The 24216-nt window shown below is 44.7% G+C and overlaps 1 protein-coding gene across 5 annotated transcripts in view; it reads right to left on the bottom strand.

Moving 5' to 3' along the window:
* The window catches only part of sez6b (seizure related 6 homolog b), a 170157-nt gene that overhangs the window by 113228 nt on the left and 32713 nt on the right, over positions 1-24216 (bottom strand). The window lies entirely within an intron of this gene.

The following is a 24216-nucleotide window of genomic DNA, read 5'->3' as shown; positions in this document are numbered from 1 at the left end:
CCTTTAATTATATTTTTCCTCAGATGAAGTGTAAACAACAAAAAAAAAAGAAGACAACCCCCAAATAATGAGTCTGCTGCCTGTGAGGAAAACAACTGTACCGGAAAGAGATTAAATTCAGGTTGACTTTGTCAACGTCAGCCTGGCCATGAGAAGACAAGAAAGTGTCTGGAGGACTTTGTTTCTGGCAAGGACAGGACATTAGTAAATTACAACATTGAAAATATAGCCATGCATTTCAATTTATCTTTGAGGCCTCGACAGATGACAGCCATCTGTATGTGTATGAGAGGAGGGAGGCTGCAGAATGATCCCAGACTTCACGGAATCAAGTGTCTACAATATGATGATCTGCTCACAGAACAAAGACATGTCTGGAATTTTACTCTTCTTTCCACATTCTTGAACTCCGTCAAAACCTCCTGTCCTGTGTCCTTTTTTCAAGACAAAAGCTGGGAGATCTCCTTGAACACCCAAAGGGGACCTGAAGGTTCAAAGTGTCAAAGCAAAGTAATACCCAACTTTACTTGGCAGCCATTAAAACAACTGACTGAAACTCAATTCAACAAAGATGACATGGTTTTGACTTTGGTCCACTTAGTCTGGCACATGCCAATCAAGCTGCGGTTTCTGTGTTGTGTTCCAACACGTAAATGACTGTCGCACATCTCGATGAAAATCTGTCTCCGCGAATTGCTTTGGCAAGTCACCAGCGGTCCTTATAGATTTTCCTTGGACAGGCTGTTAATTCAAAACAAATAAAATTTCAAGGCCAGTCCCTCTCAGCCACGCATTGCCAAGGCAATCCCTCCATTGACATTCGGGGAAGGTCCTTGCAGCAAATTTGCTGAGAGTAATCTCATCTCTGATCGATTGCACTAGGCAGTAGCTATGCTAGACATTCCTTAGCCATGCATTGTGGTCACTTGGTCTCTGGTTGGCCTTGCACAAACACATGACCAGCAGAGTGAAAGGAGGTCACCAAAACAGTAGTGCCTGTCAGTCTTGTCTACAGTCAAAGGTACTTTACAGTAAGTATGGAGCAATAGGATTGTTTAAACAGAACACTGGATCATATGGATCTATATTAAAAATTCATTTGATCTCAGTCCTACATCTAAGTGCTGTGTCTTCCAAGTGTTTTCAAGAAGACGGGATGTTTTATGATGTCTAACAGGAGAATCTGTCTGTACAACATGATACTGCACCACAGCAGATACCACCTGATAGGAAAATCAATGTTAACACGGTTCACCTTTTAACCTCGTAAGTTCAAGGTGCCTCATACAGTTGACTGATCTTAGCTCCTGTCGAAATAAGATTAGACATGACTCAGAGGGAGAGGGAAGTATGTCCTAATACTTCCTAACCATATTTCTAGCAATAAGAATTACTGTAGTAAGTGATGAGGCTGTTTTGTAATAACATTCTAACAGACAATTCAAGTCCCTTTTGAAAAGTAGATGTTTTTTAGGGCATGTGAAGGTAGCTGAATTCAATTCAGTGAATAAGTCATTATGTCGCCATTATGTGACCACAGGGGGTCAGCTGATTTTGAACCCTTCTTCAAGTGTTGGATTACTCATCTTAGCCTACATGCTTTGCTTTCAACGCAATACACTGACATAGGAGTAAACATATTGACTCTTGGAGCTTTGTGTCACTTGTTACTGCTACCAGCCAAGAGAGCAGTGCTGTGTTTCACACCACCCTGTGAGCATGGTTCTGGCCTCAGGCTGACTTCTGGCTAGCTCCATGCATGTTTTTGCTACCATTTGCTTCTCAGCCAATGGAACGCAGACTTCTGTCACAGCAAGCGTGGGTGAAATCAGTCGGATCGACAGAACCACCTTTAAACCAGAGCATAAATAAAGGCATTGCACACGCGCCAACATCTGTGGCTCTGAGTAACTCAGATCAGGCAAAAATAAATGTGTTATTTGTCTAATAGGTCTTGCTATGTGACGTTACTATGCATCTATATTTTCGTGAGTTTGATAAGCGGTGCCACTTGCATCTTTTTATTGTGAAAGTTCAGCGATGCACTACGGTGATAACCTTTGCTGCAATATATAGCAGCAGTTTTCTTGTGCAGGGATTTTAGATATGTTTACATTTAATAAATGGTTTGTAATCCCAAGGTAGGAACTGCGAGGGATGACAGTGACACTATTGCGATATTATCCCAGGTCGTCTGAAATGGGCACTGGTCTGAGAACATCCAGCCGCAGCAGCCCGTTTCACAGGAAGATTACCTGTCCCCTCGTGTTCCTTTCTGCGCTTTCCACATGAGCCTCAATTAGAACGAACTGATGGGGGAATTTACCGAGGCTATAGGGCAAATCCATCATAGGGAACCATGTCAAATAAATAGAAGTAAGGCCCCCCAAAACATTATGCAACCACGAGTGAGCGGCCAGGGCAAGAGAGGAAGTGAGGAGGGCAAGAGAGGAGCGTCAGCGCTGACGGTAAATGATGTGTGGTTTACTCGTCAGGAGCAACGGGGAGCAGCGACTCGCTTCCCAGGAAATAATAAACAGGATCTGAGGCCTGTATTGCCACCGCTGCGACCTACCCTCTCCCGCTCCAATAGAAATGTCAGAACGTGAGGAGGGATGATACCATAGGGCTGGGAATACAAAATGCTCCCCTTGCCCCTTCCTGTCTGCTCCTCACACCCCCCGGCCATCTATTCACAGTTTGCCACTTAACTCCTTCATCGCATCTGACGGCGTGTGGCGCTATGCGACTGGCTTCCTAGAAAGCCTTGAAATTGCATTCACTTCATATGTGACTTGATAGGTGTGAGGTCTACCCCCCAAACCCACACAAATACAGGTATATGTTTACTTATTGTTATAGGGCCTTCATACTGATTCTCACTTTAAAGATACAAATAATCCCACCCCTTAAAAATGTCCCCACCAGGTGTCAAGAAACACACACACACACACAAGTGTACGCACGCACGCACGCACGCACGCACGCACGCACGCACGCACGCACGCACGCACGCACGCACACACACACACACACACACACACACCTCCAACCCTTCTACTCCAAATTCATTGTTGTCCTATTTTGGTGGGGGTAAAAACTGTGACCTTTTAATGCTGTTTGGTGGCTGGCCATGCGGTGCGACACAGCGAGCTCACATTGTGGTGCTGACGACAACTTGATTAAAACCAGCCGCCGAGTCCTGAAAACAAACAGTTGCAAAATCAATTACGGCACTCTGATTGCTCCGGATTTATAATTATCGCACTCCGCGCCTGGTCCATATTTAACCTTAATTCAATAAGGCTGTTTGTGCTCAGCTTCCCTAACAGCCGGTAATTTGCTGCCATGCTTCTCCAGGTGCACAGTGCCTCTGTGACCCCCGCCCCCACCTTCTAACACCCCCTCCCAGAGAGTCAATCCGAGAACTCTCTCCTCACAGAGCATCAATCAAATCCATCATCACCAACTTCAGCCCCCCTACATTTCTATCCAGTTCAAATGAAAAATGGGATCTTAGTAACAATGTGCAATGATCAGCAGTACTTACATTTCCATGCAAAAATTCCAGTTTAAGCCTGAATAAACCTTGAATGTCAAAAAAAAGCTGAATTACTTACAGTTTCAGCTACACAATGTACAGTAAAACCACAAGGACACACACCCACTGGCCAGTTTGTCAGGTACACCTCGTCATTTACAGGACAATGTGCAATGTCACACAGTACACATCATCTTAGGATGGTTCCAAAAACATGGCTGTGCCCTTACTCCGGTGGCCTGCACTGTCTCCGCATCACAAGAAAATATAGCATCTTTGAGATTAGGAAGAGCATGGTGTGAAGCTGTCAACCCAGAATGTACCAAGAATCATGTGGAATGTGCTCAGCACCTTGTTGCTAAATTCATGCCATTCTGGTGGCAAAAGAGGGTCTCACTTGGTCCTTGCTAGGTGTGCCTAATAAAGTGGACTGTGAGTATATAAGGATTGTCATGTATGTCTGTTGTAGAGTATGAACCACAGGACTTTATGCATTTGGTGCACCGCAGTGAACAGCAATGGTCACACTTTTCTAACTCTACTTATGCACTGCCAGTCAGGGCAAACTAACAAACACACTTTCATCAACAGGTTCTGACAACTATGTATATGCACCTTCAGTTTCCTTTTAATCTCCATTTGTTTCCAGAATGATGTAGGCTGACATCTGCGCTATCAAAGGCTCACAGTCGTTGAATAATTCATGAGGTTTTAAAGGACACAAGGTAAGGGATGTGAGAACTTGTCAAAGTGAGAGAGAGAGTTGGAGAATTAGAAAAGTAAATAAAAAATGCAGGAGCTGAGGAGAGCTATGTAAATATTCTCACCGCAACGTGAGGGTTTTCTTTGTTTTTCTACTGACTGGTGAGCTGTTGGTGAAGGGTGCAGCTGAGTCACTCTCCTTAGTTATGGTGTAGCATCCTGGCTGGGTTGTCACCATTTTGGAACCAGAACACACGTCAACACCTCCACTGTGACTCACTCGTTACACTTCAGGATTGTGGCTCAACAGGGTCAGAATGATGATTGCAGTGCGCAATGTGCAAAACAGACAGGACGACATGGTAACATGAGTGAAATAACTAAATGTAAATGAGCGAAGGGGGTGGAGAGCAGCTTCGTGAAAGACTACAAGGGCCCCAGGCTCAGGCTTCTTTTTCGTCACCATTGTCTACATTTCCAAAATATCACTGTAAAATTCAGTCACAGTCATCAGTTTTCATATTTAGGATTATCTGATTATGTTATAGGATTAAGCGATGTTTTTAGCTTTTTTGACTGGCAGGTAGACTGAAGCAAGAAAGTCAACTTACCTTTCAAGGGGAAGCAAGAAGAACCATAGGTGCATTCGGACAACATGGAAGAGAAAAAAGATGCGTTGTGTTTACATTAAGCACACGATACTATATATTCCATCTCATTAATTAAATAAAATAAATAGCTTAATACATTTTGAAATGCTGTGTTTTGTGTTAACATCTGTAGAACTGATTTAATCTGTGGCAGGGTAGGGTTAGAAGGGCCTCAGTAATTACAACCAGCAAAAAAATTATTCATTTTCCCCAGATTGCAGCTTAAAGCAGCACGGAAATTCATGTTTGTTTGAGGATTTGAAACGGGAGACAAAGGACATTTACTGTAGGAAAAAAGTAAAAAAAGAAAAAAAAAACATTAGTAGTGGTGAGCAAGCCAGGTTTTCATCTCTAAGTAAGCATGAACTAATTACGGCATGTATAGAACCCTACAAGAGAGGATTTGAAAGTAGACAGCTACACCAGCTTGGGATTTTCAGCGTGTTTTTTCCCCCTTCTTTCCTTCTCTCTGTCACCGAAGTTGAGATGGTGAAGCCTAAATCACAAACTGGGTTTGCAGCAAAAGATGCGTAAGCAATGCACAACCCACAGGATACACCACTGTACTCAGAGGGCAGACATTTGCATTTGCAAGTTAGATTATTTCCACTGTTTGCCGTACCGGAATATTCCTTGTGATGTCGAGTTATTGTGTTTGGCGTACAGCGTGGTAGAACGACGCCTTCAAATGGAAAACTTTAACACACATATTAAAAATGCATGGATCCTACACTCTCGTCCCCGCTTTGATTCAGGGCCCTTTGAAAAGAGATTACTTTAGTGGAGTGTGCGGGCTCCTGGGAGTGTGTTTTGTGCTTTTGAGAGCAAGGCCGTGGATGAACGGCATGCGACATCTCGGCGAAAACAGATATTTACGCAAGCATCGAGGGAACCACACACTGGTGGGGGGAGAAAAAAACACACATGCCAGAACAAAATGAGAAGTAACAGACAAGGCAATTGAGATGTACCGAGGCATGATATGGTTTACGAGTGCCAAGCAAACAGTCGTTTCACACAATGGTATAAAGCTCCTATCGTGTTTGCGTGTTGTTTATTCCTTCAGCAGACGGACATTGATTAGTCTTCTTTCTTCCGCAACACTCATAGACATATATTTACGAAGCAAAAACAGCTCCTCAAAGAACTACTGTCTTCAATCGCCGTATTTATATTGAAAGGAAGAACGCACAGCATTGCAAGAGCTGTTGTGACAGTGCAAACCGAAAAACGTTTCAAAGGCGGCACATGGGACCGTTAGCCGGGCGTCGCTCTGCGGAACGAGTCAAGAAACCCCATGGGGAAAATGCCACGTAACGCAATCACGATGGAAACCACAAACGAAGCGAATAAAGAAATGAACCAATAAGGAGTTGCAGCACAGGGGGTTTCCTGCTCACGGTTTTTAGCATTAGCTTCGCAGAACGTGACATGAGTTCATTTGTTTGTGGCAAAAACACGTATCACAAAAATGTGCAAGAGGCACACGCTCTGATGGATTAAATTTGTGTGGCTGTTTAATTGCACTTTTCTGCCTTTGGAGAGCTTTCTAGAAAGCTTCACTGACAAACAAACAGAGGCATTAAAATTTAATCACACGCTGCGCTAGGCTAATTCAGAAGGAATCGTAATTGTTCCTCCGAGCAGAAAAAGTGCTTGAAATCTCTGAGTGGCAGGGATGATAGCAGGTGACCTCTTCTCTGCACGTTGCCCAGAGGAAAGTCATTTATGGTGGACATCAGAATGTGGGAAAGATTAAACAAATATCATATTAAGCTGGATGTTAAGGGGCCCTTAGAAAAAAGCTTTAAAATAGCTAGTTTTTATTAAAGTGGGTAATAGAATAAAATAAAGGATGGGGTGTAGAGGTGAAGAGAAAAGGTAAAGGATTTTTATGGTTCAGCGAAGATGATCTTTACTTCTCTTGAGAGGTGAGAACCAAAACAAATGTACAGAGAGGGAGATGAGACAAACAAAACAGAGAGAGGTTAGAGGAAGTGGATAAACTTACTGCTTAGGGATAAAAACAGGACTGATTCTGAAGAAGATACCTGGGAGTGATGTGGTACTGATAACAAATCTAAAGGATTTAAGTTTCAAACACACTGCTGCAGATCACATCAGAAGAAGCGACCAACCGTAGGGTGCCTGTCCAATGAGAGTGCTGTCAGCAGCGTAACTTGTTGGCCCTCGGTCGCTCGCCAAACCCAGAGAGGACAGGTCCAGAACATGCGCTGTCAGTTTGACTGATGTCATAGGGACATGTTGACATACTGACACCTCCAGGGGCAGAAACCTCTCACCATCACCCAGATGTCTCTACAAACTAGAAGGTTAGTCCAAGCAACTGAACCAATACATTGTCTGGCCAATGTGAAATTTCTCCATTAAGCAAATCAGTGCTAAGAATTATAACATTCATCGAATGAAAAAGATGCAAGCCTATGTATGTATGTGTGTGTAATCGCCTCTTCTGAATGTTTGTTTCCAGATAAGCTCAGCAGACCATACAGTTTAAGAGTGGCTGCTCCTGGGCTTTGCTCTCTTGCCTTTCCAGAATCTGAAAAAAAGATGTTAAAAATTATTAAAAATGAAAAACAGCTTACCCACAAGCTATTAAAGTAATTGTCTAACCCACAGACTGAGAAGGCTTAGTGACAGCTGCAAGGGTCTGCGTGCATGACACTGGCACCACAAGCAAAATTAATTAACACATGCACTGGCTGCACTGTTTGTACACCATCTGAGTGTGGTGAGGTTCCAGGAGTCAATGGGAAAGTAAGTTATTACCCAAAGGAAAAAAAAGATAAATCAACACTCCGTAATTTAGTCATCAGAAGTGATTTATTTCATGACACCGTAGCGTGCCGTGATGAGAGCCCTCCTGTTCCTGTTATTTGAGTGTGTATAAAATTAAAGGCTGAAAAAGGATGCAAGGGAGTTGAACTATGCAAGTTTTCGGAGTCCTCCCCAGAACCCTGCTTTGCTCCCCTTTATTACTCCACTGCGGTCACAAATGTCCTTGTCTCCCGGGCGCGTCACTGGAAATAAGTCAAAATGGGAAGCATAAATATGTCGGCAGCAGCGTCCTCCCCTGCCTTCGCCCTCTCCCTGCGGAGGTAATGGAGGCATTACGGTGAGCGATGGGCTGGTCTGGCCCAGTACATCATCTCCATCATTACTTCCCTTGTCAGGTTTAAATGACCCCTTTGGACATCTTCATTTGCTCAACCCTTTCCCAGATTCTTACTGCCAAAAGAAATGTAAAAGAATAGTACATTTTCTTACACATTTTCTGTCTGCATCTCACTGGCCAAGCCCAGGTCTTGACTAAACCCACTTGCTTGCCAGATTCCCCCAACAGGTTTCTTCTAGGGTGCCCCCACAGAAGGTAACTTGGATTTACTCCATCTGCTTCATCAAGAGCAGCCACTCTCGCCACTTTGTCAACAAGGCTGAGCTGAAGCCACAAAGCAGTTAATCATTGGCAGGAATCAGACAAGTAAAGCCAAAACGGACAACAGATCTTTCATTCATGAAGCAGCAAAACCCTACTGGACCTCAGTACTGTTCTAGGAGGAACACCACTGTGCTATAAAGTCAGTGAAGCTCTGCAAACACTATAGACAGTGAAAACTCTCCCTAAACAATGCTGTCCTCTGAAGCCAAAATATTAGCCTTCAGGCCCAGAAGGACTAATCAGAACCAAACATAAGCTTCTGATATTCTGAAACTGAACTATAGAAAGGCAAATACAATAGGATTTAGATACAGTCTCCTTATATTGCCCTATACATACCGAAACATGCCAAAACTTGTTTCAGTTCATATTAAAAAAGCTGAAACAGAAAAGAAAAAATTACTTTTCTCTACTGCCCTTGTAATAACATGAAACGTGATCATTTTGACTGTACACTGAGGTGATGATGAGAGATTTTGCATCTATTTCTGTAAATTTGACCTTAACTGTGATGGTTTGCACAACTACTCTAAGGAGCCAAGGAAAAAACAGGCTCAAGGTGATCATGCCACTGTGCCTCCTGGGAGTATGTAAACAGCTATTCGCTGTGGGTGAAAAAGAGTCCATTTGTGATCTTGGCAACAGCATAGTACAAGGTGGCTAGGGATGAAATGTAGTGCAGCAGCGGTTCACTTGAAGGCATCATCTCATTAAATGTCTCCACCCTTCCACCATGCTACTCCTCCTCAACAGAAGTTTCCCCTGTGATAGGAGAAGCTAAAAACCAGACAAGGAGGCTGGCTGCAGACAGGCAGGAGAACATGTTGGGAGTGCCAGTTGCAGTGGTCAGTGTATAGAAAAGAAAACTTTACGGATGCAACTTGTCCACCTCTTGGAGGTGACTTAACTGTTTATCCCTATTACTGTGATTTATTCCCAGTCTTCTGCCTTCAGGAAGTGGCACTTGGTGGACATAAAATCTTTTATGTCACCTAAGGGTTCATTGTTTATTTGAAAAATTCCCCAGATGCACATTACTCAGATGGGTATTTGTAGAAGACTGGAAATCAGAAGCTTGGCTATTGTCTTGTGTTTCAAAAACGGTTAATTTCTCAGAAAATTATTCAGTTCAGGTTTCTACCAGCCATCTCTGTGAGGCAAGATGACAAGTTCAACTTCTAAACTCAGTGGTGAGGAATGTCTACATTCAAGAACAAACTCAATGTTTCCTGCACTCCATGCATTCTTTACCTTATTTTACCTTCTTTTGTGCTATACATACCTGTGAACTAAAAAAGATAAAAATTACAAAGACAAATCCTGCTGTCATTATGAGCACTTAAACAGATTAAGTAAGTCTGATCTTCTGAACATTCTCTTTCCAAATAGGCATTTGTACTGCTGGATAAAGATCTTGTTTTGGTGAAGCAGCAAGCGAAATGCAAAATGCCAAAGCATCCATTATACAGAGCACATTTCACCTTGAAATGGGTACCCTTTTATCATGTCTTTTACCAAACATAGAAAAAAGAAATAAAAATTGTTCCGACGATGATATGATAAAATAAAAGCGTTTCAGATGTACACTTTGAGGTTAGATGTGTTGCCTTTTCAAAGAATTTAAAAAAAAAAAAAAAAGGAAATTGTGAAAAATCAATGACTCTCACCTCTGCACTGTTTGTGGTAAACAATATTAATTACTCATAATCAAGGTCCTTTTGAGTGTGTATCCATGCATGTAAGGGTGGTTTTTGTGTGTGTGTGTGTGTGTGTTGTGTATGGATGCGGTATGACTTGCATTAGCACAAAAGCATTGTGGTGTGGAGGACTCGTTATAGGGAAAGACCATTAATGGGTGGCAATGGGACACTTCAAAGTCCATTTGTGGAACCCAAAAACAGACCCTTTCTCCCCATTGGTAAACAAACCCAGGCAACGTTCACATTATGGCTTTTTGTGATCTCCCAGGGGAAGCGGTGGCAGTGGGGCCGAGTGTATGCTTTAATCAAGATGCCCTCAACTCTGTTCTCTGTAGATCTGCTTTGCTCAGATCTCGCCTCTCACTGGATCAGGGACTCTCTAATGGTGTTGAGCTTGGAGGTTCACTCATTTCCACCACTCCCTGGTCACACCCCACAATAGTGCAATATGAAACCACTTATGTCACATGGGTTATGTTCTCTTACGGCCTTCCTTCCACCATACCAGCAGGGTCCCCGGGCTCATTCTGAAATAGCTGCTTAGCGTTGGATTAGAGGAAGGAGAGAAGGGTGCCATTTATTGCGGCTTTGCCGGATTAATCCCTGAGAAGATTGTATTTTTCCCCTTTAATGTGAGGTGTGGGACCATTTTCAGCCCGTTTTCCACAAAGCAGCAAATCAACAAGATGTGTTGCTTACTCGAGAGGGGATCCCGGTTTGAGGCGAAACAAGTTTTACAGAGATCCAAGGTGTAAGAGAAAGGTCACCTGTCACTGAGGTAACCTCAGATGATGAACAACAGATAAGAGTAAACAAAGAGACATCTAAAGAAGTATAAGTCCTAGTCACGCGCCTTGTGACATTTCTGATTCATGCTCCGTGTGAGGAGAGGTTATGTTTTCGGGATCAGCAAAAATATGTCTCCAGCAAAGCCATGCTTTGTGTTCATGAATCTTCTCTCAATAGATCCAAAACACTGCACCTCATATTTACCATCACATAGGAAACCAAAGAACCAATACATTGAATGTCAACCAGTCCAGTAATGCTGACAGAGCACATAAATAAAGGTGAATCATTTGATGTCTCTTGTCCAAAATGAAAGGAATCTTAGGTTTTTATTTAGATTTCATGTTTACGCAGCGGTGGACAGCGGGGGGTATGACAGAGCCTGCCATCCTTCAGAAGAGATCATTCAGCTCTTAGACCCGCAGACTGCCGGTATCTCCATAGCGTATAACGCACCTCTTGTAGGAGCAGGCGTACACAGCGGAGCCTGAGAGTGGAATCTCTGATGCTCGCCGAGATAATGTATGAAGCCCAGCTGTGATCGATGACAGTACTCTAATCTGTCGGTAAGACACTGAACCTCACAGCCTCCGCTTGGATCCGACGGCGCCAGCAGGCGGCCCATTACCTCAGCACGGATGCCCACCGGGAATATATTCGGCCCAGTCTGTGGCAAGGCGGGAAGAAGTACATGACAGGAGGAATTATGGGGAAAATTCACCTTGCTTGCACAGTCTTCACCATAGCAGTGCAAACAGATTGGTTACATGGGCTGTCCACGTTTCAGCTGTTCCGCTGGTGCCGTGCCACTCCTACCTCCCTGTGTTTGACACAGGAGCATTCTCCCAGTCTGCCAATCCCATCCAAGCAGACTGATCTTTGACCATTATGGCCTACAGTGGCTGTGAGCATCCACTGTAGATCACAGTCTTACAGGACAATGTATGTAGTCACAGTGTTGCAATTCACACAGGAGCTGCTGGGGAACAACCCCTTCATGATGCCATCAAAAAGCTTGAGACCCCACCCTCCCCAGCAGCTCTTACTTGCAGCTTCCCATTTTACATTTCTTATTTGACTGATACTTTTCTCAAAAGCAAATTACAACTAGCAATTGTTCACCCATTTATACAGCTGGGTAATTTTTACTGTATCAATTCCACATAAGTATCTTTCTCAAGGATAACACAGCAGAACGTGGGATTTGAACCTGACTCCTTGGAGTCCAAAGGCAGTGGCACCAACCATTACACCCATTTTCGCCCCATCAGAATTATTATATGAAATAATCAAGAGGAGGCCATACCCGGGTGTGATTTGGTGTCGCTACCTGGAGCAATCGTGACATTCATGACCTTGTGCTCTGGGTTCCCACTATGTGGACAGCTCCTCCTCCAGGCTGACACCACCTCCCCTCCAGAGTGTAGGAACAAAGAAAAATAGAGGACTGCTAGTGGGGTTGGGGATGACAATTACATACAGGTACTGAGGTAGTTCAAGTGTAACCATTCCATCACCTGCTTCCCAGAGGGAGTGGGTTGGGAAAGGAGAGCACAGGAGCTTCCAAGTGGTGGCACAGGAGGGTCGTTCTCTGTCTCTCTCTCTCTCTCTCTCTCTGTCTCTCTCTCTGTTTGGACCACCACATATGTGAAATTAGGCTAGCATCCTACTCTCGCCACCATTCAAGCCCCCCACACCTGCTGCCAAGTCTCCCTCACCTGTTCCTCCTGCTCCAAGCAGGACCATAGTGCTCAAGCTTTCCTAAGCGCCCTCCCCGTATCCCGTGTCCACATTAATCCAGTCCAAGGCGGTCCACATTAATGTGCTGCATTTCAAGCAGGAGTGGAAACAGATGGCTTTTGCTTTGAGCGCCACAATCACGGGCAGTAATGGAAAGCTGTTTGTCACTTGCTCACTTTAAAGACCTCGCCTTAATCGTGGGGAACATTTCTCCACATGAGCCCAGCAACAGCGATTCTACAATCCATGACACCTGCAGCAACCACCCTGCAACAGAATCTGTTTGTCTGGAAACACCATATGAAAAAATGTAAAACACATTAAAAATTTCATAGACCCAAGGAATAAAACAGAATATTTATTTACAAAGCTTTATTAAAAAATATATTAAACCCCACGTATTTTCATTATTTCAAGCTGTTTTGGCCAAACACCATTTGCAATTGAGCCGGTGCTGTCTTTTATCATCGTACAAGTAATTTTTTTGCAGGGTAAAAAATTGGCGGGGGATTATGGTTGACATGGAAACGTCCCAGCAGTAACACACCCGTACCCCCGTCTGTGGATCCGCCCTGCAAATCTTACATCAGCACTGAATCTCATCTCCAGCACCCTGATGGCAGACAGCACAATGTCATGCTTTATTTAGACTGCTTTACATTTTTAATAACGCCAGCAGAAAGGAAGATCATTTAGTTTACTTTTTCTCTACAGAATATAGTGGTTCTAGGCTATGGAATTAAAAAGAGTACATTTGGATTGCACAGTTCAAAATAATTTGATAAACATGTGCACTGGCAGTTCCTTTGATGCTAGTAAAATTCGTATAATTTTCCTGGTTTATGTGCCAGTGATCTAGTACTCCTGTGTTATTGACCTGTCAGAGCTCTTCAGGAGGCCTTTCGTGCTGCCTTTGCACCTTAGCTGTGAAGAAAGTTGTCCTCGAGTGCATGTTAGCCAAAGGTCCAGATGAGTTGATACCTTCACACCAGATGTCTCAGGAACCCAACAAGGACGAATTGACTCGCACTTCAGCATTAGCACAAAGTAGAAGCATTGAGCTTCTGGTGTGACTGGCTCCAGGAGCTGATGGATACACAGCCTCCTGAACAGCCTCGTTTGCTGGCTGGGGTAAGGAAGCATCATCACAACATGCCTGGTTCATCATGTGTACAAGCCATCAAGGAAATTGAACCAAGGTCTTGCTCTTTCCCTCTCACTCTTTGAGGCTACACCAGCCAACTGCCACTTAAGCAATAAGGTCACCATGGACACCGCACCTCAGTTTCATTTCATCAGTCTGTCTACCCTTCTTTTTTCCTCCACCCCCTGTCGAAAGCTTGTCATTTTGCTTTAGATTAAATGATGACCCACAGCCTATATCAAATGCACCACTGATTTTGAAGGGAATGAATACAAGGGGAGATTGAGGAATTACGAGCATCGCAGAAGCAGCACAGTTCTAATTACCGGTTCTCGCCCTCGGCTACTAATCCAGGCCACTACAGGATTTGCCTCTGAAACTGATGCAGATACAAAGTGATCCAGCAAAGATAAAACGGGAAAAAAGGGGAAAGACAACGAAAGGTTTATACATAATTCACTTAAGCCTCTGATCTGCGCTGTTTAAAGGGAACCTAGCCGATGCTAGGGTACCTCTGCTCCTTATCAGAAGCGTTTTATTTCTCACACTTCTGCTTATTACCTTAATTAGGCACCAGGATAGAGGGCCCACAAACAAAAAGGTAAGCACCACCCCCAAGCCCACCACCCCTCCTCCAGCTCCTTCACCATCGCGGCACAAGGGCTGATAATTAGCGTGTTGGCAACCACACGCCAGTGTCCCTCTTCTCTAATTGCCCAACCTTAACCCAACAGGACGGAGCAGGCCAAGGGTCAAGAGCCAGGCAATTTAATTCCCTCTTCGCCAGTAATGGAATCCGTACAATCTGACAGCCTGAACTTCGGACCTGTCAACGATCAGGTGAAACAAACACAGCCCATTAAAGTGACATTTGCCAGAGCTATTATGAAGGTACAAAACACCCACTGTACAGGTATATCTTTTTTCCATTATTTTATTCCCCGCACAGAACTCCTTTGGCGATTTATTTCGAACGCCTGTCAGAGGAGCATTGAGTGGGTGTTCCTGCACTGTACGGCTAGGGTAGAGCAATTAAAAAAAGGAGCTCGACACTTGAAGAGCATTTCAGAAACAGTTGTTGTCGTCATTAAAACGCAAGCAGCAACACCCGAAAGAGAGTCAACGAGCTCTCGCCCCACCCCCCCAGCAGCAGATAAGGTGCATTTGCTGCCGAAAGCACCTCGTTAGGGAAGCTTTTTGTCTCGGGAAATATGGGTGCCTTAATGGGATTTCTCGGCTATCCACCTGGGACAGGCACCGCAAATCCCACTTGGCGTCCCCACCGCGTGTCTGGAATGACAACGACAGAAAGATTGCAGGCGTATTCCTTGTTGACGGGTCATGCCGAGCATTACCAGCTTGACGGAGTGCAGCCCAGAGGCCGGGCAGACGGTCTAGACCTCAAACAAATATAGAGGCATGAAGAAAGAGAGAAAGGAAAGAAAGGGGTTGACAAAAGGTGAAGACTAGTTCCCCCAAGGTTGCAAGTCATGGTTTGTCCATGTTTGTGCTTCTCAAAGGCCATGACAACAGCAAGGCAACAGCATACATAAGCACCCTTGCATTTTGTGCTTCTGACGTTTTTGTTCAAGGCAGTGAAATGTTGTGAAATGTGAAGGCTTGCTTTGTCCCTGAGTGTGATGTGGGAAACAAGTTGGGAGAGTCAACGCTACCTCTACCCTCCTCATGCCCTACCCTACCTATCTGAGCCAAACTCAGAAATCCAAGAGGACAATAAGAAGTGATCAATACTCAATCTGCCCACAGAAGTACACTTTGAGCATTGAACCAACAGGCCCATTGATACAGTGTAGCACCACTCTAGTCAATGGTACCCATAGTGTAACCCCACACTTACCTTACCGCATGCAGAGACCATCTGTGGCCAGTGCAAATTATATCCCTGTTCTGAGGACCTCAAGAACAAAACCATTAGTAGCCCTGTTCAGGCTCTCAGAACATCTCGTCTTTGCAAATGTCTATATCTGTTCTATTTAGCCCAAGTCACTCATTCTGAACAGTGTGAAAATGTAGAGTGCAGTTCCTACAATTATTCGTGCTTTTTCAAGTGGCTGGTTTGCTCACCAGTGGAAAATGGAGACCTTGAAAAACAGGCATCTGACTGCCTGTCATTAGCAGACATTTTATATATTACAGTCACACGGAAACCCGTTTCACTCGGTTCACTTTTACCTTTTTAAAGATTCAACCATTAACATTATTTTCACTCCTTCTCAGGCCGTGTACAGTACGAACAGACCAAATACAAAAATCATCACACATTAAAGGTCACACTAAATGAATAACTGAAAAAGGGGCAGCAGATGGCATACTGGTTAGCACTGGCACCAGTGGACATGAAGGACCCTGGTTCAGCTCCAACCTCCTGCTGTAGTACCCTTGAGGAAGGTGCTTACTCATTGTTCATTCCCTTTAGTTAACTGACTGTACACTGCATAAATAACGTAGTAGGTGACTGCTACTCATTTTACAGCAAGGCTGATCATTGGCCAACAGAATCTAGTGTGTGCAAAACGTGTGCATGAAAACACCGTGAAAAGGTAGAGGGGGTTAAACAGGAAGGTAAACAAACAGTCCCACAATGTGCCCATTGCGTAACAAGGGCACCACGGTATTTATGCAGCTCAACGCTTCCTACCCGTGCTCCAGTTCTCCAGCAACTTGTTGCTATGCTAATTATTCCACGGCTTCAAGATGTCTGCTCCAGCAGCCGCTCACCTCATTATGCACATGCACAGCACTTTGAGGCTCTGCTTCCCCTCCCCCCACTCACCCTACTCTTCCCGCTCGACCCCATGCCTGCTGCAGATGAAACGCCCCATGGTCAATACGTTCCAAGCCTAATGCCATTCTTCCAGGCACTTTCAGGGAGCGGTGACAATTATGAATTTCATGTTGGCCGCAACTTTCCAAGCTCCTGGTCCCTCTCACCACCCACCTATCACTTAGGTACAGAGAGACACTCGGAGAAGAGATGTGGGGGCACTATGGGGATGCAGGGTTGCCACTTAATCCTCCTGACATTTCAATGGTCCACTTCTCCCCTCAGCACCACAGCGACCGCTTTTGAGAAAATGCATATATTTACCATTATGGCCTGCACTAAAGGTTCACATTTTCCTGGAAATAGCCAGTCTTTCTGCTAATTTCCTATATTTTGCCGCGACCCACAGGGACAATACCCCGATGGGCCAGAGGATGCACCACTCAATGCCACTAGCCCAGACCCATGCACCTGTTCACAATCTCGTGGTTAGTGAGGTATAAATGGAACAAACAACTGAGGATAGATTGTGGATTCTTAATCAGTGTTTCATTGTGATCGCTTGGTGAAATTGAGTTACCTGTTTCCCAAGTCTTGTCCCATAGGTGTTTATGTTCCAGTCTTGAGTGCCTGTCCTGTCTGCTCTTGCATTTTGTGCTCTTGACACATTTATTGTTAATATAACAATAATAAAAAAATATTATTTTTTGAAGGCTGATTTACATTATTATTTTCAGTGAGGCACAAAGTGCAAGGGTGGAAGTGTGACGGGGTCTTGAATTCAGCCAGGAGAACAAAGCTAATAGAACCAGACACCCAAATGGGTTCACAGGTTGGGCAGTGGGGAAGCAGAGGGGTGTCTCATTTCAATCATATTCAGAATATGAAAAATATGAAAAATGTATGCAGGGGCAGGGGAGTGCTCATGGCCAGTGAGGGAGTTGCTCTCAAGAAACACCTGTGTGCAGACTTTGCATTTCATTTTGCCATGAATGTTTAGCATAGGGGGGAGATGCAGTGGCACAGTGGCGCAGCAGGCTTGGCCATGTCCTGCTCTCTGGTGGGTTTGGGGTTTGAGTCCTGCTTGGGGTGCCTTGTGACAGACTGGTGTCCCCTCTTCCTCCAGCCTTGCACCCTGTGTTGCCGGGTTGGGCTCCAGTTCGTCGCAACCTCACTCGGGACAAGTGGCTTCAGCCAGTGTGTGTGTTTAGCACATGGGATGGTTTTGAGGGGCTGGGTACACTACCATGAAGCACATGTGGTCAAGCAATGGCAGTCATTGCTGACAAGGAATTTTCATACCTTTCTCTAATTAGTGCATTTCCAGCACTCTGATTTCCCTGATTACAGAACCACTGCAGCTCCCCCCCCCACCACCCATCCAGGGCTGAGCTGACAGGACAGCAGATCCTATAAAGGACTTGTGAGACGAGTCGGAGCTATCGAGCTCTTTTCGAGGCACTAAGTAAAGCCTTCCGTATTGGTCTGCGGTGCAAAGATTTCCATTAATCGCACGGATCTCTGCTGGTGTCCGCAGGTCTCCGGAGCACAAGCACACTCCATAGGATTGTGGGTCAGATATAGCAGCACTTTGAATCTTGTAAAGCCATCCTAGCCCCCCCGCATCAATGAGCAGCACCACTCTGGTCAAAGCTGACGGCAGCTCTGTCTTTACAAGCCTGAATGAACACATACGGCATTTGGCGTTACAGTAAGAGGGAATGCAATCTGGAAATTAGTCAGGGACTAGTCTACATGAGAAACAAGAAAATATTTCTTGACACAAATGGTACCAGAATTTTGGAATAAGCTATGCAGTCCTGTACTGTGGTGAAGGACCTTAGATAAACTCAGGCCAGCAGTCGATAAAACCGCCGACACAGAGTTATTAAATAACCAAACAAGGATGAGGAGCCGAAGAGCCTCGTCTCCTCTGTAATGTTGCTTTCCAAGTCCTTGTCTGGTGTGACCAAAGGATCATTTGTCAATTTGTCACTAATTTCTTATTCATGGGGAAAGCACTTTAGAGAATGCACAGCACCTAATGCCAGAGTAATGATAGAAGCCGGGGCTACGTCTATCCGGCACACACCTGCCTCTCCGAAGGAACGTCATCTGTCAAAGTTATCGCTAATACCTCAAACACGGACCTTCGCGCAATCCCTCCGTTACTTCATTACCCAGCAGCACAAATGAAAGCTTCTTGCACTTAATGAAGAAATGGTTTCTGACTACTGTACCCAGCATTAGCACTGCTCCGCTAATCATGACCAAGATGCTTCTGATTAAAATGCACTGCTTCCCTGTTAAGAGGTCCCAGGCAATGGTTAAAAATAACCAGGCCTTACATCAAAATATAATTAGGCTTGTTGCAATCCATTTTGATGCCTCTCTGTTTAATGGCTGCACCGAAAGAGCAATTAGAATGTGTAAACTTTCGCAAAAGAAAGTTTTTTTGGAACTTCTTGACTTTAAGTCCCAGTTCTTAACCAAAAGCGGCTTACTGAGCCACGTTCAGTGTGCAAAGCAATCGCTTCTCTTACATACTTTCGCTCTGGGTCATTCACTTTTCATGGAAAAAATCCAGTCGTGATTTTTTGAGAGTCTCTGATCAGCAAAAAAAAAAAAAAAAAACTTTCTCCTTCTTCTAACAGGACCTGGGCACCTGCAGATGGTTTATAAAAAGTTGGGATTCTATGCTGGGCCTCAGCCTAAAGCATGAAAGATATTAAAATGGGGGCTATGAACGGAAGAAATTTATGTCCACTTATGTATGTATGTACACCTTCATCCAAAGACAACACACACACACACGCATTTTCGGAACCGCTTGTCCCATACGGGGTCGCGGAGCCTACCCGGCAACACAGGGCGTAAGGGGGAGGGGACACACCCAGGACGGGACGCCAGTCCATCGCAAGGCACCCCAAGCGGGACTCGAACCCCAGACCCACTGGAGAGCAGGACCTGGTACAGCCCACTGCGCCACTGCGCCCCCCTATGTATGTACAAATGTACATAAATATACGGTGAGTATGTGCTTGTGTATATCTATGTACGTGTGTACATACTGTCTAAATAGATGTATACATACATACATACATACATAATGGACATGAATTCACAATGATGTGGAATGAGTAGAGGGACAGGAGGGCCATAAGTTCAACTATGGACCATGGAGTTAATTAGAACCCCCTTCAGATACCCTGGATCTGGTTCTGTCACATTCAACATCACTGAGTTTAACATACTTTAAAGCAAGAAGAAGGAATACAGCTGGTAGTCAGGAAGTAACTGGGAGGCGCTAGGGTTCTGTATGCACTGTATGGTCTTTCGGATAGCAGCAGTAAGACCAGTGAAGACAATGACAGCAGACAGACTTTGTCCTGTTCACATCCATGCACTTATAGCCAATTTGGTTTCTTTTTGTTTGATTTTTTAAAAGTACAAGCAATAACATACATATTAGCATTGGAGTTCTGTTAGTTTAAGAATCGGTTTTGCAATTTTCTCATTTTTTGCTGTGTTTTACATCACTCTTCAAATGAGCTTTCTGCGAATCAGTCTGGCGTGAGTCCAATCACCCCTCTACCACCCCTAGATCATTTCAGTATTTATGTTTATGTATGTATGGCACACACACATGCACGCACATATCTATATAAATAGATCTGTAATGTATGCATGTACAGTACCGCTGAAAAGTGTGAGTACAAGTTCCCCAGAAACTATTTTTTCCCCCACATTCAGCATTCAGTTAACAGCTCTGAGCAGGATATCATGTCTTCTGCAGCAGCATTTTCCAGAGATGTATGACAGTTGTGTGTTGTTTCACTTTCACCCTTCTGTTCAGGTCATGCCATTCAGTCATTTACCAAGTTGCTCAAGGTGTCTGTATCTTTGTGTAAATGTATACTATACTGTATGTATATGTGCACTGTATAGGTCATTATATACCAGTGTATCTTTGTACTATGTACAGTAAATGCATGTATATGTGCAGTATATATGTATGCCGTTCTACCCTATCCTTTGCATGGCCATATGCGTACATTGATGTCAGAGGGCTGCCATATTGCTCTGCTGCCACTGCCTCAGAGCTTCTCCTGAGGGGTTGGAGATGGAGCACTCCAGTCACATTGATGAATGGTCTCTTCAGAGGCGATCTGTGCTTGCAGATGGCTTTCTCAAGAGCCCCCTCTCTCCGGAAGACCCCGAGGACCGTTTCGCTCCCCGAGGGACAGGAGCCAGCTGCGGACTGCGAGTATCCCCAATCACCTCCAACTCGCAGCGCGGCATCCCAGGCGCCGTCACCGCGGCTGGCAATGGAGCGGGTGCTCGGGGGGGGCTCGGTTTTGCCAGACTCGGGTTGGGGGCGGGTTCGGTGACAGGTGCAGCGCAGCACCCCTAAGGAGTCCTGTTGATGGCGGAGGCTGAGCCTATGCCGTGTACCTCCAGCCCCCTTGCGCTGCTTTGACACCACTCTCCTCACAGTGTGGGCCTTCACAAGCACCGTACGTAGGAAGCAACACAGTGGAGATAGAACAAGACACGAGGCAGGACGGTATCAACTTCTTCGTACGAGAGGGAAGGGATCGGGGGCTAAACTGGAAGCCAATCGAGCTTCGTCTCTGTCTGACCCACGGTGACCTCCCATGTCCCGACCCTCGTGTTGGTGGCTTCCAGGACTAATCACAGCAGACAATGGGGCCCACAATGACACCGATGCGACCTGAATAAAACATAGGTGCTACTTAATCTAGCAAGGGCACAGGTAGCAGCTCCAGCCAGGGAGCTGTCGTCTGTACTGACGGAGTATTAATTCAACACACATTCGTGCCCTCATATTAATGACAACCTGCCAAGGAAATGGAGGGCAAATCCGTTCCCACCTCTTTTTTTGTAATCAGTGAGCTCTTATTCACAGCATTTACTAATTAACAGGGTGGCTCATCGAGACGCTGGCAACAGTTTGCGATTGCGAACGTCGCATGTTGAGCCGCATTTAGATTGGCAGAAGCGGCTGTTCCCTCCGCTGGAGCCATTGTTCCATTAAGTGTGTGTTTGAGCGGCAAAGGCTGTACTGCTGCCGCGGATCTCGACGTTAAACGTGCCTGCTTGTACCACAGGAGGGTGTGTGTGCGTATGTGCGTGTGTGCGCGAGTGTGTCCCCGAGAGGTTGTCTGCGAGCAGCAGGGTGTGTGCGGGGACTCCGCCGCACTCCGCGCTGGGAGACGGAGCGCCGCAGGCTCCAGGCCCGTCAGCCTTGGCTGCTCCTCTCCTTCACCATCCTCCATGCTATATTAAGCATCACGCTGAGATGAACGCTCTATTTTCATTCCAAAGGACAAAACTGTTGTCAGCAGCGTACAACTCAAATAAGCGCTTCGCTGTGACGACGTGGACAAATTAGACAAACTCTTTCCCTCGCTGAAGTGATTTGAAGAAAAAAAAAACAAACAAACTTGCAGCGCTTACCCTTGGAGTTCATAATGTTCTCTATAAAAAAGCTGACTGCTTTTTCTCAAGATTTCAGTGCAATTATGTGCATGGCATTTTAAAAAAAAAAGAAATATTTCTGCTGAAGCGCTGCCTGGAGAAGTGGATAATGTTCCGACAAGGGTGACAAGTGACCTGGTATTATAAGCAAACATTTTAATACAATTTATCTTTGTTGTCTGATTGACCGATAAACAAAGCCATCTAGCTGTATCTTTCGCAGGCAGAATGTTACACGGAGCACCCTCGTTTCACAAATGTTCTGGGAAATATTATGAAAAAAACATCTGAAGCATGTTTGATATTTTCAGTTTCATCTCAATGTGGTATTTCACAACATTTGTCTTTTTGTGTCATTTGCATAGAAGTCCAATGTGAAAATAATGTCAAACTTACCATGTTCGGGAGGAGAATGAGGTCCTAAGCAATAGTGGGGCTTATTTATTCTATTTAAATCTTCCAGACTCGTCTTACATGTGTTTGACAGCCAACTGTCATTTGTTTCAGGTGTGTTGTTTGTTTAATCTGTAATCTCTGAAGGCACTCCGAGTCTGTCTTCAGAACAGATTACTCTGTAAGAATAAATTGTATTATATTAATATCTGACTCTTAAAACTCAAGAAACAAACTTGTCGAGCTTTATTTTGCATATAATAATATAACTTGACAGTTTTTCGCTTAATTATATGTATAATACAATCAAAGAGTCCCTTTACAGGCTTCTAAAGCAGACAGATTTTACATTCACAGATTATACTGATACCCATTAATTATTCTGGCTGCTAATTTTCGATCCAGGAGGGTTGCTACAATTAGAAGGCATAAATTCCTAGTAAAGTCGCAAAAAGAAAACATAAAGAAGTTTAAGTATTTATCCTGCATAATAGATGTGTTATTTATGATGTATATGAAAACATAAGTAAGTAAATGGCGTAGCTGCAGGGGGCAGCAGGGGAAAGACTGACAAACTCATCCTAGCGTTGCTAACTGAAACAGAACAAAAGAAAAACAGGCCACCACATCTATGGAGACCACCAAGGGGGTGGCATCATTTCCATAGCAACTGCCACAATGGTCACGTTCCATGTCCACATGACACCAGTTTGCAGTTGGCTTTTTTTCCAGCTAATTGAACCATCAGTTTACTTTATCTCTGTCTTTCATTGCTCCTCTTATGGATAAAGGGGCAATTTGGAGCAGCGAATGTCCGACTCCCCCATCTGCCTGAGTGGGCAGTTTGACTTTCAGCTGCCCTTGGTCCCTGGGCCCCTGCAGCTGATGTCAAACACTCTCCATATCACTGCAAATGTAGTCGCTACGCCGCACCCTTGAGAAAAGGACGAGAAAAAGGGCAAAAGTTAAAGAGGTGGGAAAATCCACTGAAAAGTTGGTGAAAATATATTAACGTGATGTTGCATTATGACATCATTAACCTTTGCTAATCTCTTGTCTTGCTGATGAACAGAGGTCACAGTTCTTCCCCCTGACCCCTCGCTACACCTCCCTCCCTATGGTATTTTTTTCAAATACCATCACCCTGAGACCAGACAGTCCACAGAGCCCACTTGGGGAGAGGAGATTCAATTAGCGGAAGCGTGAGCAGACGGCCCCACGACTTGCTGCCAGGGATGAGGCTTCTTTCCTGAGACTACACCCCGGAAACACGTAGTGAGGGGAGAGAGGATGGAGAAAAGAACAGATAATGTGGAATCGCAGAGGACCCACCTTGACAAACAGTATAGGGCAGTTTAGAGTCCCCAGTTTACCTGAAGCACATGTCTTTGTGCTGTGGGAGGGAACCAGAGCACCTGGAGGAAACCCACACAAACACGGAGAGAACAGAGAACACAGTAAACCACACAGAGACAGCCAGATTCTGACCTACCTCTGAAATCACAGCTCAGGAGAAGGAGTTACCCACTGCACCCCTGCGCTGACTTATTGTTCTTAACACAACAAAAAAAAAAAATTCTACATAAGGATTTAAATAATTTGGTAGAAGACACAACATTCCCACAATGGATAGCATGTTTTGGAGCAAACCAGAGAACGCCTTGGCAGTCTGAGTTTTATACAGAAGTGCTCAAGGAAGAGTTCCAGCGTTCTGATCAGCCAGACTGTGATCTCCAAAACCCATCCCGTACCGGTCAGCCCAGATCATCCCACATAAATCATGACTCGATCCCATTTCCCGCATGCTTCT

The sequence above is a fragment of the Scleropages formosus genome, chromosome 10 (genome assembly GCF_900964775.1).
Source record: "Scleropages formosus chromosome 10, fSclFor1.1, whole genome shotgun sequence".
Taxonomy (NCBI): Eukaryota; Metazoa; Chordata; class Actinopteri; order Osteoglossiformes; family Osteoglossidae; genus Scleropages; species Scleropages formosus.
The sequence above is the reverse complement of the archived record's forward strand: the minus strand, read 5'-3'. Positions and strand labels throughout refer to the sequence as shown.